This window comes from Mus pahari, chromosome 18 (genome assembly GCF_900095145.1).
Source record: "Mus pahari chromosome 18, PAHARI_EIJ_v1.1, whole genome shotgun sequence".
Taxonomy (NCBI): domain Eukaryota; kingdom Metazoa; phylum Chordata; class Mammalia; order Rodentia; family Muridae; genus Mus; species Mus pahari.
Genome location: NC_034607.1, coordinates 26500754 through 26521215, shown reverse-complemented (window position 1 = coordinate 26521215; position 20462 = coordinate 26500754).

The following is a 20462-nucleotide window of genomic DNA, read 5'->3' as shown; positions in this document are numbered from 1 at the left end:
TAAAATTCAGGACCTAGACTTAAATCTACCTACCGAATGGCAGTGAAAGAAACAACACTCCCTGGCTTGTTGAATCCTGCTTTGTGGTGGCTGTTAGACTGCACAAATTCACATGAATATTGTTTGCCTTGTCTATTTCTCTTTCTGGAGGAGTCTGCACCCATTTGAGGATGAACTGTTTAGGTACAAATAGACATATTATATTTGCTGTCAGTTTGTTCTTTAGCTGGTATTTTTTTCTTTCTTCTTTCCTAAAGTGTACTCTTAGAAATATTAATTTTTAAATTGCCACATAATCAAATCTACAATTATTTTCATAGTTGTTGCCAATGCATTTTCACATTTACTATATCAACATATTCTCACTTTCTCCTGCAATAGTAATTCAGGTGTTCATTTTCTGCCCTACTATCTGCTACAGTGTGATATTCCTCAGAAGAAACAAGATATTCACAGTCCTCTACTTTCTCACTGTCTATTCCTAAAACACTTCTATGCCACAGAGTTTTACTAAAATGTCTCCAATAATGTTTCCTTTCTTTAATTTTATTTTTTTTAATTTCTGGAGAGGTTTGTGTGGTTTTAGCTCACTGAACTCTTATATGAACTTTTAGAAGCAGCTTAGTAATTCAAAAAAATTGTTTGTACTATTTTAAATCTAGGTTTAGGTAGACACGTAAAATATTAAGTATTCCTAGGGATGAACATTAAGTATCTCACCCACAATGAAATTTTCTTGTAACAGTTACTCTGTGTCATAGTTTTATAAAAAAGAATGACGGGTTTCATGATTTAAATTTTATAAAAATTCACAGTTAAGATGGTTACAAAAATGATAACATATTTTGAAATTAGTATTCTTTCTCTATCATTTTTAGCAACATGAAGTATGTTTTCTCTGTCTTTGTGCAAATCATATTAAGCTATATCTTTGTATAAATTTAGATTACAAAATTAATAACATCATGAAAAGTAACAAACGTTGTTCTTATTTTATGGAGAGATAAACCCTAACTGGAGCACACCCTGACTTGGAACACAGTACTCAGGCCAGAGCAGTACTAAATTCCTCTTGCTTCCCACTCCTCAGGTCTAAATGCCAGAACGCCAAGCACCTACATTCCTTTTTATTTTTAATATAGATGATGTTTCAGAAACTGATAGTGTTGTCAGAAGGAATCCCAAGAATGCTCTTTACTTTTATTTCTTTGTAGTTATAACATTACTACATATTTTTTTGTTTGTTTGTTTTGGTTTTTTTTCTTTTGTTTTGTTTTGTTTTTTGAGACAGGGTTTCTCTGTATATCTCTGGCTGTCCTGGAACTCACTTTGTAGACCAGGCCCTGGTCTCAAACTCAGAAATCCGCCTGCCTCTGCCTCCCAAGTNCTGGGATTAAAGGCTTGCACAACCATGCCCAACCATTACTACATATCTTGCAGCTATTTTGTTTCAATTAAGAAATAAATAAACTTGGAGTTTCATCAGACTGGTCTTTTCTTGTTAGATCTACTATGAACTTAGGTAACAGTTAATAGTTTCTCCCGTGAGTTCTCAAGAAATAATTGAATCTGCATCCTACTCTGCTTGAACAACATAGCATCATTGACCAGCAAGCCCCCTCACTTTGTTTATACTTTTAGATGTTGATGCTCTTCAAACAGTAAGAATGCATGATTTAGACTTATATTGATATCAGTGGCTTCTTGGGACAAAGTTGTCCTTCTGTGTTATTATTTCCCCTGTAACAGTCGGGGTTCTCTAGAATCACAGAATGTATGGAATGTCTCTAAAAATTAGGGAGATTTTTAGAATGAGTTACAGTCTGTCATTCAACTAATCCATAATGGCAGCTGTGAATGGAAAGTCTAAGAATCTAGTAGTGGCTCAGACAATCCCAGGAGGCTAAGTATTTCAACTCGTCTTCTGTATATGGTAAAATCATGAAGAAGTAGGTTCCAACAGACGTCCTGACAAATAAGTGAACGCAGATAAAGAACAAATACTTCCTTTTTCCATTGTCCTCATGTAGCCCTCCAACAGAAAGTATTGCCCAAATTAAAGGTGTGCCCATCATGTCTAGATTTGGAGCTTGGTCTGTTCCAGGCTGGGTCTTGACTCAGAGTTCTACTTGCCTCTGTCTCTTGGAATTAAAGGTGTGTACTCCCTTGCCTAGGCCCAAATTTTCATGCCCATTATGCCTCAAGATCTGCATCACAGGTATGCCCTCTACTTCTGGATTGTAGTTCATTCCAGATGCAGTCAAATTGACAACCAAGACAACCATGACATCCCCCTAATAATTTTCACACGGTTATGTACATAACAGTAATAATCTTTATTTTATTTATCAATTTTCAAATATGATGTTTTATAAATTGCCAATGTGGAGAATTGTATTTTCTTTTTTTAATTTGGAACCCTTTGCTTCAGCTATTGCTCTATCCCAATCATCTATGTCACTTCCTACGACTTGACTACTTTTTAGCTAGGAAGTTTCGAAAGGGAAATTTGTATCAAGTTACTGGGAAATCAGTAGTGTTCAGAGTAAAGACTGTTAGAGGAATGCTTGTTAACATTCGTGTGTCTTTCACAGGTGCCACCTCCTTTACTTGACACAAATTCATTCCTGCAACTTATACACCACTTATTCACTTAAAGGTCACAGTTTAAACTTCCGCTGAGATGGAATTGAAGCTTCACATGAGTCAGGTCTAGCTGGGAACCAGAGAGGCGAACTAATTGGTTAAGTCGGCTCAAGGTGACAAGCTGCCTGCTGGCAGACAAAACATTTAGAAACCAGGTGGAAAGTGTTGTGTCCAATTTTGCATGGGGGGGAAGAAGGGATTCAGAGGACAAGCTGCTTACCAACAAAGAAATGTGTGTTCTCATACTCCAGTCACCTGTGGGGAGAGGTTGCTTTCACAATCTTTATCTAATGATTATAAAGTTGGTGTGTGCTATAATGGAGTTTGCCATAGAGAATGATTTTTTTTTTTTATTATTGCAAATATAAGGATCGTTACTTAAATTTCTCTTTAAGTTTATAGGAAAGCTGGGCAGTGGTAGTGCACACCTTTAATCCCAGCACCTGGGAGGCAGAAGCAGGGGGATTTCTGAGTTCAAGGTCAGCCTGGTCTACAGAGTGAATTCCAGGACAGTCAGTGCCTACCAGATAAACCATGTCTCAAAAATAAATAAATAGATAGATAGATAGATAGATGAATAAAAATTTAAAAAAATTTATAGGTAAAAGAAGCAATGAAAATATAATACCACAAATCTATACTACATTTCTCTAATTTTATTTCTTAAAATAGAATTTGAGAGTGGGAGGTGTTTCCTTTTCTAAAGTTTACGTACTGTGAACACCTATGTCTCTCATACTGTCTGCCATAGGAATAGCTTCTGCAGATAGAGAAGAAAGCATCATGTGAAGAGGTGTTGGAAACTTCAGCATGGCTACACAAGTTCTTGGAGAAGCCAAATGCCAGAATAACAAAGGGTGGCTCTATAGAAAACAAATCCTCCCACAGCACTGCCTGCTAAGTTTTATGCTCTGATGAGTAAACCCTGTGAGCACCCATTAGTTTCTGGAGCTTTGTGAACTGTAGTGGAGCAAATATATATATTTAATATATAATGCATAAATATTATATATGTTTATGTAACATATATAATATATGTTATATAATATATATATATATATACAATGTATATAATACAGACACTCATATGTCTGATTCAACACATACAAAGTCCAAAAGATGCTAAATTTTATTTTTACTTAAAAATTAAGCTCATATTTCTTGATTAAATAAAATGCCCTTATTTTATAATTTTAAACTCCATTTTACTTAATTCAAAATATTTATTATCCCAGCATTTATTTGTAGACAAGTATATGTGTATATTTGTTTAGTGTTCTCCCTGTTTCTTGTATTTTCCTCAGAGATCAATGTAAACATTTGAAATTTTTAAATGTATATCTTCATTTACTTTTATTTTATGAAAATTTTGCCTACATATATGTCTGTTTGTCATGTGTGTACCTTGTCCCTGTGGAGACCAGAAGAGAGCATGAGATCTATTAGAACAGGAGTGACAGGCAATTGAATTCATATCCTCTGCAAGAGCAGCCAGGGCTCTTAACCTCTGACCCACGTTTCCAGCCCCTCAACATTTAAACTTTATAAGATGATAACTTTCACAAATTAAGAGTACAATATTTACAGTGTTGTAACGGTGTATCACAAATTACATATAATTCAATACCATTATAAAATGATCAATATGAAAAACTGTCAGTTGTGATTAGTATTTATTTTCAGGATGTTCAATGTCCTTAAATGCCAGAGGAATTAAATTTGTGAGCCAAATTATTAATGTATTGCTCAATATTGTTTGGTTGTAGCTATCCTCAAAACACAGTATCATGTTAATACCATGTCATATGTTAGTCATATGCATGTATTTCCTAGGTGCCCAACAAACAAGGAAAACATGCTACTACCTGCTACAATAGTCAAGTTGGCATTAGTGTCCCTTGACATGTGGAACTAATGTAATGCAGGAATTAACACCAGCACTGCAGGCTTTGTATGTGACAGTCATTTATTTTCTTGGTTTACATTGTTATAGATAGCAAGCCTAAAAGCAAATAGCTAAAGAAGACAGTAATATGCTCCACAGTTAAAGCATTTTCAAATTTATGACAAATTACTTGCATGCTGCTGGGACTATTCTATGGACTAGAGATTTCAAAACCATTTCCTAACTCAAGTTTATTGGCACAGTTGCCCTCAGGTCTTAATAAAAGAGTTCATAACTAGGGTTTAGACGATAAAGACAATGCTTTATTTACTAAGAAACACACTTAGAAACTAGGTGTCTAATGATGCTGTATGCAAGAGATTTTAAGCCTCTCTCTCTCACATTTCACAGAAGAGTGAAAGAAAAATGAACTATAAGAGTTTGTAAGCTATGTATGGGCAGTTTTTGGAAATAGACTTTTGATTTAGTTGGCAACTGAGATTTCAGAAACAAAATAAAACCCTTTTGTGGACATCAGCAAATGTGACTTTCTAAATAAGAATAATGAATATTGTCCACATAAAGGATTCCCCTGTTAGTTCATCTGTAATCTTTCAGAACCAGAATAACCTTCTTTTAATAGAATTCCGATGGTTAGACATCTAATACTGGAAATCACTGTACACAAACATAAAGCCATGTAATTAAGAAACACCATTCCATCATGAAATTAACACGGCAAGGGTGAGCCAATATGGGATACATAAGGACAAACTATCACAGTAGCCAGTCCTTCCAAATGCTAATAGTAACAGCTTTTAGGGGAAGAAATTCACCCTGGTTTGTTTAGAGAAAGGTCATAGTTCCACTGAGAAAGATGAAACAGACATATTGCCAAAAATAGTTATTGATCATACTAATGTTTCAGTTTTCAAAATACTATCACTATTGTAAAAACCTACATAAGATGCATAAACTATTTTAACGTATTATATATCATATTATATATTGTATATCATAAACTACATTATATATCATATATATTGCAGCTCTAACTAATTTAACATTAGTTTTCTTTTAATTAGCATTAACATGTGGAGAGAAATTAATCTCTTTATAAAAACTCTTGTAGTTATATTTTTATATCACAGATAAATGAAAGTAGACTAAGCATTTGTGTATTGGTAATATATCCTCTCACACAGGAGTTGTAAGAAATCACATAAAGGATACAGCTTAGTCCTTAGGTTAAACTTAAATACCAACAACTTTGGTTTTGACTTGACTGCTTTAAATATGTCTTATCCATCCTTTTTCAGAGTTCTTTGTGTATTAGTGTATGTAGATTGTATCTGTGTGCTTTGATAAACTACTATGTATACAAATAAACCCCAGTTTATGTGCATGCCAATAAAACCTAGCTCATACACTTTCCCAGGTGGAGAAATGCCTCTATCAATTTAGAACTTATTTCAACCATTATTTTATATGAATTGCCCCATTATTTCAAAACAAGGTTATCACAAGAAGATGTGGGTCCTCCTTGAAGAATACATACATCCATGTTTTTCTCAACAACTGTGGAGCACTACCAGAAAGAAGAAGGCCTTCATCAGAGGTTAAATTCACCCTCTCCAAGGGAGAAATTCTAAGGGCAAACTGTTCTTTTAGACACTATGCATAGTCTTGAACTAAACATTTCCCCCCACAAACACACCTTTCTCCTTTGACAAAGTTCAGCTTGACTTTCTAAATAAGATTAATGCATATGGTCGACACAGATTATTTCAATGTCAGTCAATGTGCTGCCCTGTCCTTGTTTACTAAGACAATATTGGTACTGGCAGGTAGAAAACACGTTTTCCAACACAGGCAGACAGTGAATGTGGCTTGGAATCTGAATCCAAATTAGGTTCCATATTAATTGCAAATGGTAAAAACCTTTGCATTAGTTTTCTAATTAAGATTAATGATGGTGGATGGGGAGCTGATACCCAGACCCTGGCATTAACAGCAATCATTTTTCAACTGTGGCAAACATGCTATTCCTGGGAAATTCTTTTCAGGTGAAAACAGAATTGGCAGGAGAAGGCAATGACTGAGAGGAATAGGATATACTCCAGAGCATGTCTTAAGGCTGAGCCACAAATGCACAGAAAACTCTCAAGGAAACCTCTTACCTAAAGCTGCACAATACGAGCCCAAACCTGGCCTCCAGAAAAACACATGAAAAACAAGGGACGCCACGTTCTTCAACAAAATCCTATTAAAAGTTATAAATAACTGGTATCAATAAACGTCTGCAATTAAAGTGCTTCTGGATATCTGTTGATGATGAGTGAGATGATTTACGCGGGGTGCACAGCCGGGGTACAGACACACCATCTGGAATTACGAACCGAGAAGCTCATAAAATCATCGATGTATTACATGACTTACTGTCAGGCCTCCACGGAGTAGGTACCATCAGCTTCTAAAGCTCTGCATTTAGATGCTTTAGAAACTGTTTAAGACAAAGTGTGCTTCATTCAGAGCAGCCTCCTCTTTTGGATTGTGTTCTGTGTGCTCTGAAAGAGAATTCCTCAGAGCGAGATGAAAGAAAATCTGGGGAAAGAGCAACCAGTAACTGTCTTTCCTCCAGCTGCTTTGTCAGTTTTAGACAAACGCAGAAATTATGCAGTGCATTTTGTTCCACAATCAGTAACACACGTCATGCCTGAAAATATAGACCTCGCTGGAAAGATGATTGCGCAGTGCCCTTAGGATTTGAAGGTGGTAGTTAATGTTTTCTTTCTTTTTTTAAAAAACAATTATATGAACACAAGAGAGCTTTTGTGTGCCAAGACATACATGTTCTTTAAGCAAACAAAAGTGGAAAAATTTTAGCACAATCTGCATTAATAGAGACTGAATTGAATTTTCCCAGTTCTGGTTATGAATGGCATTATTTATACAGCTGTGAATTGTGTTGGGATGCAACAGTATAAGGAAAATTTTACTTTTGTTGAATTTTCCAGCCGACTTCTTTTTTTTTTCTTCAAGTCATATTCTTCATAAAATCAAAGTAATCAATTTTAAATACTGATCCTTTGGGAAATATTTAAAACTTATTGGCCTTATGGCAATACCACTATTGAAATTGAGTTTGTATAGTTGTCATGATATATATATAGATATTTTATTTTGTTAAATATTATACTTCCATTCAACTGTGGTTCTTATTCTCTAAGATCAAATAAGTGGAGAATTTTTTTTATACAGAAGAAAGACAATTTATTGAATAGGTTGAGAATATAAAAATAAGATTAAAAATTTTTAATTCCTTGGTCCCTATTTATGCTTCAAGCCTTATGCTAGTATCACATTTACATTAATTTGACATTTTAATGATGATATTTTCCTTTAAAAAATCATATCTGTATTTATTTAATTGCATCATAAATGCTGATCCCTTCCTGGACCCCATTCGCCAAGTTCCTTCCACCATGCTCCTTCTCCTTCATCTCTGAGAGGGCAGCCACCCCATCTGGTCTCCCCCCACCCTGGTACATCAAGCCTTTGCAGGGTTAGGCACATCGTCTCCCACTGAAACCAGCCCCTGTTTGCTCTTTGGTTGCTGGGTCAGTTTCTGGGAGCTTCCAGGAATCCAGGTTAGTTGACACTGTTCATGTTGGATTGGTGTCTTCTTGAGGGCCTTTAATCCTTCCCCTAACTCTTCCATTGAGGTACTTGGCCTCAAACCAATAGTTAGCTGTGGCTATCTACATCTGTCACAGTCAGCTGCTGGGTAAAGCCTCTCAAGGGACAGCCATGCTAGGCTCATGTCTGCAAGCACAACACAGCTTCAGTAATAGTGTGAGGGATTGGTGCCTGCCCATTGATCAGTCTAAAGTTGGGCACGTCCCTAGTCAGCCATTCCTTCAGTTTCTGCTCCATCTTTGTCCATGCATTTCTTTTAGACAGGACCAATTTGGATCAAAAGTTTTGTAGGTGGTTTGGTGTCCTTCTTTGTTGGGGTCTCCCAGCTCCTTGTTGCCGCCAAGCCTACCAAGAGGACCCCCAGATCTCCAAAAATGCAGCGTCCTTGGATCACCTAAGTCAACAGGCGCTCGTCCTTGCCTCGATCCTTGGACCCGCCTACGATCCCTTGGACTCGCCTACGATCAGACCGGCGCCAGCAACTTCAAAGGCTTAAGAGGGCGGGCTGGGAATCTTTCCATGCTATTTAAATGGAGTTCGGTTATTAAAATTCGGAGCCTTGAAGAGAAACTTGGCTAGGCTTCCATTTTCCTCTTGCACACTCCATTTCAGCCAGCCCGCCTCTCAGGATGAACCCAGACCGGATTTAGTGAGTTTTGTCAGAAACTCACACTTCTTCATCCACTTGGGATCTTCTCTGGCTATTAGAGGTAGTCTCTTAAGGTTCCATGTCCCTAGTGTTGGGCATTTCTGATAAGGTTGCCTGCATTGACTCCTCAGAGGATCCCAAGAGGCTAATATCCACTTATCAGTGAGAACAAGCCGTGCATGTCATTTAGGTATGAATTACCTGACTCAGGATGCTGTTTCCTAGTTCCATTTGTCTGTGAAATTCATGATGTCCTTATTTTTAATAGATGAGTAGTATTCCATTGAGTAAATAAACCTAATTTTCTGTATCCATTCTTCAGTTGAGGGTCTTCTGGGTTGCATCCATCTTCTGGCTATTATGAATAAAGCTACTATGAATTTAATGGAGAACAAGACATTGTGGTATGGTGGAGCATCTTTTGGGTATATGCTCAGGCGTGGTATAGCTGCGTCTTCAGGTAGAGCTATTTCCAATTTTATGAGAAACTGCCTGATTGTTTTCTTTTCTTTTCTTTTTTAATTTTAAATTCTCTTTATTTACATTTCAAATGTTATCCCCTTTCCTGGTTTCCCCTCTGAAAACCCTCTATTCTCCTTCCCCCTGCTCACCAACCCACCCCCTCCCCACCCCCGCTTCCTGGCATTCCCCTACACTGGGGCATAGAGCCTTCACAGAACCAAATGCCTCTCCTCCCATTGATGACTGACAAGTCCATTTTCTGCTACATATGCAGCTGGAGCCATGAGTCCCACCATGTGTACTCTGGTTGGTGGAGTGTTCCCGTTTATCCACATCGTCTCCAGCTTGTGAGTTTTTGATCTTAGCAATTCTGATTGGTGTAAGGTGGGATTCCAAGGTTGTTTTGATTTGCATTTCCCTAATGACTAAAGATTTGAACATTTTTAAGTGCCTCTTGGCAGTTGAGATTCCTCTGTTGATAATTCTCTATCTTTGTACCACATTTTTAATTAAGTTATTTGATGTTTTTGGCGTTTAACTTCTAGAGTTCTTGGAATATTTTGGAAATTATTAGCACTCTGTTGGATGTAGAATTAGTGAAGATATTTTCCCAATTTGTAGACTGTTGTTTTGTCCAATTGACAGTGTTCTTTGCCCTACAGAAGGTTTTCAGTTTCATGAGGTCCCATTTATTAATTCTTGACCTTACTGCCTGAGTCACTGATATACTCTGTTTAGGAAATTTTCTCCTGGGTCAATGTGCTCAAGGCTATTTCCCACTTTCTGTTCATTAAATTACTTTGAAGTCTTTGATTCATTTGAACTTGAGTTTTGTGCAGGGTGATAAACATGGATCTATTTGCATTCTTCTACATATAGACATCCAGTTAGACCAGCATCATTTATTGAAGATGTTCTCCCTCTTTCATTGTATGACATTGTTTTATTTGTCAAAAATCAAGTCTCTATAGTGGTGTGGGTTTATTTCTGGGTCTTTGATTTGATTCCATTAGTCTACCTGTCTGTTTCTATACCAATACCGTGCAGTCTTTATTACTATTGCTCTATAGTACAGCTTTAGGCCACGGATGGTGATACCTCCAGACGTTTTTTACTGTTCAGGATCACTTTGGCTATACTGTTTTTTTTTTTGTTGTTGTTGTTTTTCTATAAGAAGTTGAGAATTGTTTATTCAATATCTGTGAAAAACAGTATTGGAGTTTTGAAGGGATTACATTGAATATGTAGATTGCTTTTGGTAAGATGGCCAATTTTACTAGATCCAACCTACCAATCCATGAGCAAGGGAGATCTTTCTATATTATGATATCATTCCCAATTTCTTTTTCAGGGACTTGAAGTTCTTATCATACAGGTTTTTCACTTGACTAGAGCTACACCAAGGTACTTTATGTTATTTGAGGTTATAGTGAACGGTGCTATTTCCCTAATCTCCTTCTTAGTCCCATTTATCACTTGTGTAGAGTAGGGATACTGATTTCTTTAAGTTTGTTTTGTATCAACCCCTTTGATGAAGGTGTTTATCAACTGTAAGAGTTCTCTGGTAGAACTTTCAGGGTCACTTATGCATACTACCTTTCATCTACAGATAGCAATACTTTTTCTTCCTTTCCAAATTGTATCCCCTTCATTCATCTCTTTTAGTTTTCTTATTGCTCTAGATAATACTTCAAGAACTATATGCAAGAGATATGGGGAGAGTTCATAGCCTTGTCTTGTCCCTGATTAGAGTAGTGAAAATGCTTTCAGTTTCTCTCCATTTCACCTGATGTTGGCTATTGGCTGGCTGTCCATTGTCTTTATTGTGTTTGGGTACGTCCATTGTATCCCTGCTCTATCCGAGGCTTTCATCATGAATGGGGGTTGGATTTTCTCAAATGCTTTTTTGGCATCTAAGAAGATGATTGTAAGTATTTGTTTGTTTGTTTTGTTTACATGGAGGATTATGTTGATGAATTTTGTATATTGAACCATGCCTACAACTCTGGGATGAAGCCTACCTGGTCATGGTGGATGATACTTTCAATATGTTCTTGGATAAGGTTTGTAGGTATATTATTGATTTTTTTTACATCAATGTTCATAAGGGAAATTGGTCTGAAATTCTATTTCTTTGTGGAATCTTTGTGTTATTTAGGAATTAGGGTGACTGAGACGTCATAGGATGGGTTTGACAGTGTTATTTCTGTTTCTTTTACATGGAATAGTTTAAGGAGTATTGGTATTTGCGTTTCTTTAAAAGTATGGTAGGATTCTGCACTAAAACCATCTGACCCATAATAGTTTTGGTTGGGAGATTTCTGTTTCCTTAGGGGTTGTCTGACAATTCATATGATTTGCCTGATCTTGATTTAGCTTTGGTAATTGGTATCTGTCTAGAAACCATCCATTTTGTTTAGATTTTTCCAATTATTTGAATGCAGGTTTTTGAAGTAAGACCTAATGATTCTTTCAATTTCCTCATCTGTTATGTCTCATTTTTCATTTCCGATTTTGTTCACTTGGGTACTGTCTCTCTGCCTTTTAGTTAATTTGGCTAAGGGTTTGTCTATCTTGTTGGTTTTTATCAAAGAACCAGCTCTTGGTTTCCTTGATTCTTTGTATTGTTCCCTTTGTTTCTAATTAATTGATTTCAGTCCTAAATTTGATTATATCCTGTTGTCTACTCCAACTGGGTCTGTTTCCACCTTTTCTGTCTAGAGCACTCAGATACTCAGATGACCTTTTCTTTCTTTCTTTCTTTCTTTCTTTCTTTCTTTCTTTCTTTCTTTCTTTCTTTCTTTCTTATTTTTTTTTTTTTTTTTGAGACAGGGTTTCTCTGTGTAGCCCTTGATGCTCTGGAACTCACTCTGTAGACTAGGCTGGCCTCGAACTCAGAAATCTGCCTGCCTCTGCCTCCCAAGGGCTGTGATTAAAGGAATGTGCCACCACTGCCTAGCTCAGATGAACTTTTAATTAGTTAGTATGAGAACCCTACAATTTCTTTATGAGGGCACTTAGTGCTATGAAATTTCCTCTAAGCAATGCTTTCATAGTACTCCATATGTTTAAATATGTTGTGCCCCCATTTTCATTAAATTATAGAAAGTTTTTAAAATTTCTTTCTTTATTTCTTCCCTGACCCAGTGATCATTGAGTAGAGAGTTGTTTAGTTTCCATGAATATGTAAGCTTACTGTTGTTTCTGTTGTTAAAGTTCAGCTAAATCCATGGTGATCTGATAAGATGCATGGTATTATTTCAATTTTCTTGTATCTCTTGAGGCTTGTTTTGTGACTAATGATTTGGTCAATTTTGGAGAAAGTTCCATGAAGTTCTAAGAAGAAACTATATTCTTTTGTGGTTGGGGTAAATGTTCTATAGATATCTGATAGGTCCATTTGAATCATAACCTCTGTTAATTCTGTATTTCTCTTTTTAATTTCTGTCTCTATGGCCTGTCCATTGGTGAGAGCAGGGTGTTTAGGTCAATGCACTATTAATATGTAGGGTACAATGTATGATTTAAACTTTAGTAATGTTTCTTTTATGAATGTGGATGTGCTTGCATTTGGGGCATAGATGTTGAGAATTAAGATGTCCTCTTGATGAGTTTATGGTGTCTTTAAGGATCATTTGTCATTATCATGACTGTTATAAAGGGGCATAGGTCTTCCACAATATTTTGTTTCTTTATTCAAAGAAACTGAAGGCCATACTCTAAATGTATTTTTCAGACTGGCTTTCTAGGCATGATGCAGCCAACTGACACAAACTGCTTAAAGAACACAATTTCACCGCATGGAAAACATTCAACATCAGGCTAAAATCAGAGACTTATTGCAATTGTTTCTTTGTTCTTGTTTACTAGAGAATAGACTCATTAACTAGCTATTTCTTGTTTGACAGGTGACTTATTCTACATGATCTAACTCACAACTCTTTGGCCCAGCTATTTCTGTGAGTAGATTACAGAACAGTTTCTTTGCTATTAAAGCCTGTATATATAAATATATATAAATATATATATATATATTTATATATATATATATATATATATATATATATATATATATATATATATATATATATATATATATGCCTTTTAATATATACATGAAATACCTCCAAATTTTAAAGTGTCTTAATTGATTTATTTTTTCTTTGGCCCAGCTCTTTGGCCCAGCTATTTCCGTGAGTATATTACAGGACAGTTTCTTTGCTATTAAAGCTTATATATATATATTATATATATATATATATATATATATATATATTAAAGTTTATATATATATACATATATATATATGCCTTTTAATACCTCCAAATTTTAAAGTCTTAATTCATTTATTTTTTTCTTATATTTTTAGAAAATAATTTCTTTTAATTGATTCTTTATGAATTTCACATCATGCACAACTCCCCCTCCACAAATACCTGGGCTTCACGCTTCCAATCCCTCCCCAACAAGGAAAAAAATCTCATTGTGGAAGCTTTAGTGTATTATAGTGTGTCCCACAATATACCCTCATGTCCACTCTCTTCACTTGCAAATGTTCATTGCAACGAGTCACGAGTTTGCTATGAGGCCTCTGGCTTCTGCTACACTATCAAGCCTCACTGTGACTCCTATTGGTTATTTTATTGTTGCTCTGTGTCATGCAGATCCTGCAGTTTTGGATCTGCATACCTATACCAGCACCTTTACACATGCCAGCCTTTCATCAGTAGGGTAGATGCTCTTGTGGACCAATTCAAAGCCCTGGATCTGGGCCTGAGAGGTATGTGAGCTGGTCGACTTCCCAGCTTTCCTGGCCTGCCCCAGCTCACCTCTACAATGTGACCACCAGCAAGAGGCAGAGCCAGCTCTCCCACTCTCATTCCTGCTGGACTAGCTTATCTGTTCCCGTACCATCAGAGACACTCTACTATGTTGCACAGGCAAAGTACAGGGCCTGCTGTCCAGAGTTCTGCAGGCTCTCCAGAGTACAACGGACTCTTCAGAGTACTACAGCAGGTGAGAGACACAGCCAGTTCTCCTACTTTCATGACCCCAGGGGGGGGATGGCATTTTCCCTCCTCTGCACTACAGTACAAAGGGAGGAGTCTGGTTTGTATCTCTCACAATCTCTATGTCTAGGGCCAGCTCAAATGTGCAGGGCCAGCTCCCCCATTCACACACTTTGGAGCAGGCTCACTCATACACCCACCACCAGATTTAACTTTATTGTCCTGCCCAGGCCAGCTTCAGGGACTGCTCTTCCAAGTGCTGCAGCAGGCAAGGGGCGGGATAGCTTTCTGGCCAGCTGCAGGTGGGGAGGGCACCTCACCAATGCCATCATCATCATACTGCTGACAAGAGGCAGGGATTTCTCTCCACTGCCCATGCCCTCAGGGCAGATTACCAACAAACTATATATCATGGGCCAGCTCTGCTGTGCTGTCCAGGCAAGATGTAAGGTCTGCCCTCCTGAGCACAGGAGTAGGGGGACAGCTCTCCTGCTCTGATATGCTCTCAGCCAGCTCTTCTGCCTAGAGTAGGTGGCAAAGGGAGCAGCAGACAGACATCTCTCCCTCACCTATGATACCACATGACAAAAAGTGGCAGGGCCAGCTCTCCCATGATCACTCACATGGGGCTCACCTTCCAATGTCCTTGCTATACAGTTCAGCGCTACTGTGTTTCACTGGTAAGGTACAGGGCCTACTCTCCCAAGTACTGCGTCTGCTGAGGGACAGGGTAGGCTCTCATGACCATAGGGCCAGGTCTCTGGAATGCTGCAGGGAGCAAATAGGAAGAGGGGAGGATATCGCTCCCTCATTCATGTCACTGCACAGGAGATGATTGGCAGGGGCAGCTTTCTCATCTTCATACCCTCTGGCTGCCTCACGTGCAACTCCTGCAATGAGGAAGCTCTATCATGCTTCCAAACTGATGTGATACGATGGATCCTGTTTTCTGAGTACCACAGCTCGCTATGATCAGGATCCACTCTCCTGTTCTCATGCTCCCAGAGCCAGCTCTCAGGATACCCAGATGAAGTGTGGGACTAGGTCTGTACAGCCCTCAGATACTGGAATATTCCTGGGTAGCATTTCATGCCAGTGACATCTGTCTGGGCTTTAGGGGTAATAGCTTATATTTTTCCTAAGCTAACAATATCTACAAAAGCCGTAATGTACTCAGAGGTGTCAGAGATTATGGTATTGGCATCTTTGAGGGGATTCATCTCTGTATAGCACTGCCTGAACAACTATGTTTGAATCTCATTTTATTGATTTTTGGCTATCTTGTCCACACCACACTACAAAAGTAGGAGTTTAGACTTACTAGAAAGACTGGAAACTGTTTGAAAAGTATCAGCTGATAGAGAAATTCATACCTGCAACGACCTAAGAAGTTAGCCACAGAACTTTATCTTCAATACCCTTATTTTTTTTGCTTCTAACCAGCTGCTCAACTGGCTGCAAACACACAAGTATTGACCTGTACTCACAGATAATGCAGTGAATACAAACTAAAGTAACTTGCTTTAGTGCCAACATCTCTCTCATTGGTGCCTCCTATCTGCTTTTGCATGATTTTCCCTGATTCTTCTGTATTTTCTAACATTTATACAGAATTTTATACCTGTGCATTTTCTGTACTCTCTCATTTCTGGTATGCATGATTTTATTGTTCTGCATAATTGCCTGATTTTAAATGTAATATCTGAGTGGTGACCTCCAGACAGGATATGGATATGCTCTCTATCTAGAGCTCTTCTGAAAAACATGAACTCCCAACTCATTTATCTTCCAGATGGTATTTCTATGAGGAAACAGACATACCTCTCCCAGAGTAACCTGAAAAGAGATTTTTACAAATAGATTACTCAACAAGATTTGAGATCCACAAGTCACTGAGATGACCCATGTCTAGGAAACATAGAGCTTGCTATCAAGGAGAATCAGTTCTACAAATTACACAAGGAACAAAAGCTGTGGGCGACTTACCAGTTCTGACTATCCACAATTATGCCAAAATGCATGGCCTTCTATGTGATAAGAAGACTCTTCCTTTTGTTGAACCACTGCCATGAATATAACATCTCAGTTCATGCAGAGATGCAACTGCTGAGCAAAGATCAGTCCCAAATACCCAGCATTCCTGACACTATACATCATATATATTCCTGAAAAAAAGAAATTGCTCTTCCCCCAAAGAACCCTAATTCCTTCATACCTGTGTCTTTGGATTAATGTTTCTTAACACTACATTTACATGCCTTCTGATACTTGATTCAACTTCTATCTCAGAAACTAAGCGACTAGTTTGCCTGTGTGATAAGTCATGAGACTGACATTGAAGATACATAGAAAGTGAAAATTTGTATTCACAATATAGCTTCTCACTCCTACAACTAAATACGAATATCATTTACCCTAATTACTCAAGACACAAAACAATTTTTTTCTATATTTTTGCTTAGGAAACTTTATTATCTCTAATAATATTTTGAGAAATAACTTTTCATTGTCAATAAAACTGATGCCATATACTTGGAAATTTCAATATCTAGAACATTTCCCTTGAATTAGTTGAATTAGTCATGGTCTGTTGCACAACTTAAATTGGCACATTCTGAGCAGGGCTCTGACCATAAGGATCTTGTCCACGTCAGCCACAATACATATATTTTTGACTCACTATACTTTCACTTCTTCAGGACCTGCATCTTTTCATTAGGTTTCCATTCATCTTGAGGTAGCATCTTTCAATCATTATAATAGCACAGCTGGAGATTAGATGGCAATTGTATACAACTCTTTCTAACCCCATTTCCTTGTGATTGGCAGCTCTCTAACTAAAGATAGGTTTTTGTTGTTGTTGTTGTTGTTGGTTTTTTTTTTTTTTCATGAGCTAGCTTCCTCCTGCTGTTAATATCCCTGTGGACTTATAACCCAGGTGGGCACAGCTGTTAATCTTCAGTTTTCTCTGTTGATCTGGACAGATCCCTTGATGGAGTATTCATTGCGAACAAGCTCAGAGGAGACTTTGTCATATATGCACCGATTGGTTTAGTAAATAAAATTTAAGTTAGTTCCATACAGAATATATGACTGAAGATTCAGTACCAATTATGGAAGTAAAGTAGATCTTTCACATATTCAGAAATCTAGCAATTCACAAATGAAAAATATTAAAAATTTCAGTTCAATCGTAAAATAACTTTCTCCTATGATGGAGATAGTTAAGAGGAAAACAAGATTGAAACTATTTGACAAGAAAACAGAAAATAAAGATACAAAGGGGAATGAAAGTGGTTGTTTCTCCTCAACAGCCTGAAGGTAAGGCCTATTGCTCGACACACCACTTCTTTATGTTACTGAACATTGAGAAATCTGGCTGTGCCCAACCTGAAACATCATCTCTAATGACTAAAGTTCATGTTGCTGGTAGGTACACTGCACAGTAGCAGAGGAGGAGAAGAGTCATTATCAATATCACTCAGGCACAAACATGGCTACCTGTGAGTAACCAACCAGTCGTTGATTAGAATTAGGGAAGATCCAGGACATGGAAGCCACAAATATCACTACTTGCTTTAGCATTTCATTTTGTCTACCAGGGTGTTAGTTTTGGCCTTTCTTTACATTTTTTTGTTTCGTTTGTTTTATCAGTCTCATTTTGAGAGAGAAAAATAGAGGAAAGAGAAAGAGAGAGAGCAGAATGTTGAGTGGGTTGTGAGGTTTAGAAAATCAGAGAGAAGTTGGAGGAAGGGAAAGAACACTAGTTCTTGATCAAAATGTACCATGTGGAAAAAAATAACAAAATTAAAAGTTTATAAATAACATTTTCACAGGAAAATAATGGAATTTGTAGGAGATTTAAGAAAAAGAATTTAGTAGCTATAGGGTTTTTTGTTTGTTTTTTTTTTACTATTATACTGAGGATTACTGAAACCAATGTGCTGATTCTTTTTTCATTAAGCTAAGTAAGATGAAAATCAATGACCTCTCTTTTTTTCCTCATCTCATCTCTAAGAAACAGTGTATAAGTTGGGTTTCTCTTCATGTTGGGTTTAGCATATTAACATTTTTACAGACATTTCTTTTATATATAATTTATTACTGTTTTTAATGAAAAAAATGTTGAATTTTCCCCAATTTTTTCTCTGTATCTATGAAGATCCTATGGTTGTATTCTTTGTTTTGTTTGTTTGTTTGCTTGTTTTTTTTTGTTTTCTACTGTTATAGTCCACACCTACTGACTTGTGTATGTTTTTAACTCTTATAGTCCACATCTACTGACTGTGTATGTTGACTTATTCTTGCGTGTTTGTCAGGGTTCTCATTCCCTCATCACTTTTGTTCCACACAGATTAGGTTTATTCAGAGTAATTAATAATTAATAATTAGTAATTAAGAACAAGAAGAAAATGCTGCCAAGTTGAACACAAAATAAGTGAAATTGTTAAGTGCATGCAGATGGATAATGTGCTATGCAGAAAACTAAAGACTACAAAAATAAGAATATTGGTAATTGCAGTAAAAGTTGAAGAATAAAAACTCTTTAGCATTTCTATATACAAGGAGTGAGCTGAGAAACAAAACAAAAGAAAAACAAACAAACAAAAATAAAGCAAGGAAAAAAAGCCAGGCATCATAGTCATGCATGTATATGGGGCCGTTAAAATATTGAGGATAGATGAACTTAAATTTTAGAACAGCCTAAATCTAGAAATCAAACGATTTCTAAAATAACCTAAGCCACAGAAAGAAACCTTAACTAAAATCATAATAAAAACAGAAATAAGAGGAATCTCACACAAAAGATACTTTAGTACATATACAAAAAACTAGAAATGAAATAACTTAAAATATTAAGGATATTACAAAAAAGGCATAAATAATGAAAGGATATTCTATGTTCATGGATGGAAAAAATTAATATACTTGATATATTCATATTACTAATAAAAGCTTAGAGATTCTACATGATTCTCATTCAAATTACCTTGACATTAATAGTTTAAAAGAGCTTAATAGAGTTGTAAAACTTTTTATGGTTCCAAGAAAGCTATAAATAACAAAACCATGTCGAAAAAACCAAAAACAAACAAACAAAAAACCAAGATGAAGCAAGTTGACTCAAACTGTAAACATAAACAAATACATCTACAAACCAAGAAAAAAAATTAATGGAATCATATAATGATCCTTAGCAGGCAGAAAAACTAGCCAATATATATATATATATATATATATATATATATATATATATATATATATATACCACTGCAAATAATAGACTAAGGACCAAAATATATAAGAAACACAAAGTATGTAAAAAAAAATAAATAATTTCATTAAAAATGGGAAAATGTTTTCCAACCATGTTTCCCAAGGAGACAAAGACAGGGTTGGTAGACATTTGAAATATATATATTTAGTTCTGAGACATATAAATTGAATCATAAATATACATCACTTCAAAACTATTTGATTTATGAACTTTACAACACAAATTTATCTATTAGTAATGATTTATAGAAATGGTAAACTTTATATAAGGTTGTTGTTACTATAAATCAGTGGAGGTGGTTTTAGAGAACAATGTAGAATTTTCTAAAACAAAACTGATACAGAGTTGTAAAATTAATAACTCTTTTTCTGGGCCTAAACCTAAAAAAAACTATGATGGCATTTATGCACTTTCCGGTTAACTGTAGCTTTACTTACAAGCACCACTATATGGAAGCCACAATCCTGTGAATTAGTATATGTATAGATGTTTAACATATGTTAGATATGTATAGTAGAAAAACTAAATTATTAAGTGGGGAAAAAAAAACCCTGTTTGAAACAATAACTAGAATTTTATCGGTTATTGTGTTAAATGAAGTAACCTAGGCCTAAAAAAGAAAGACACAGAATAACCTTACTGCTATGTGGATATTAAAAGTATTAATATTCAATGAACTAGACACTATAAAGTAATTTAAGTCATTGGAGCGATGAAGGATGAAAGGTTCCTGTTAGATAAGTTTGGTAACTTCTGGTATTCTATTATAAAGAAGAAATTTGCCCTCAGTTAATTTGTATGGCAAAACTGCCAGAAGATGTTATTTTAAATGGT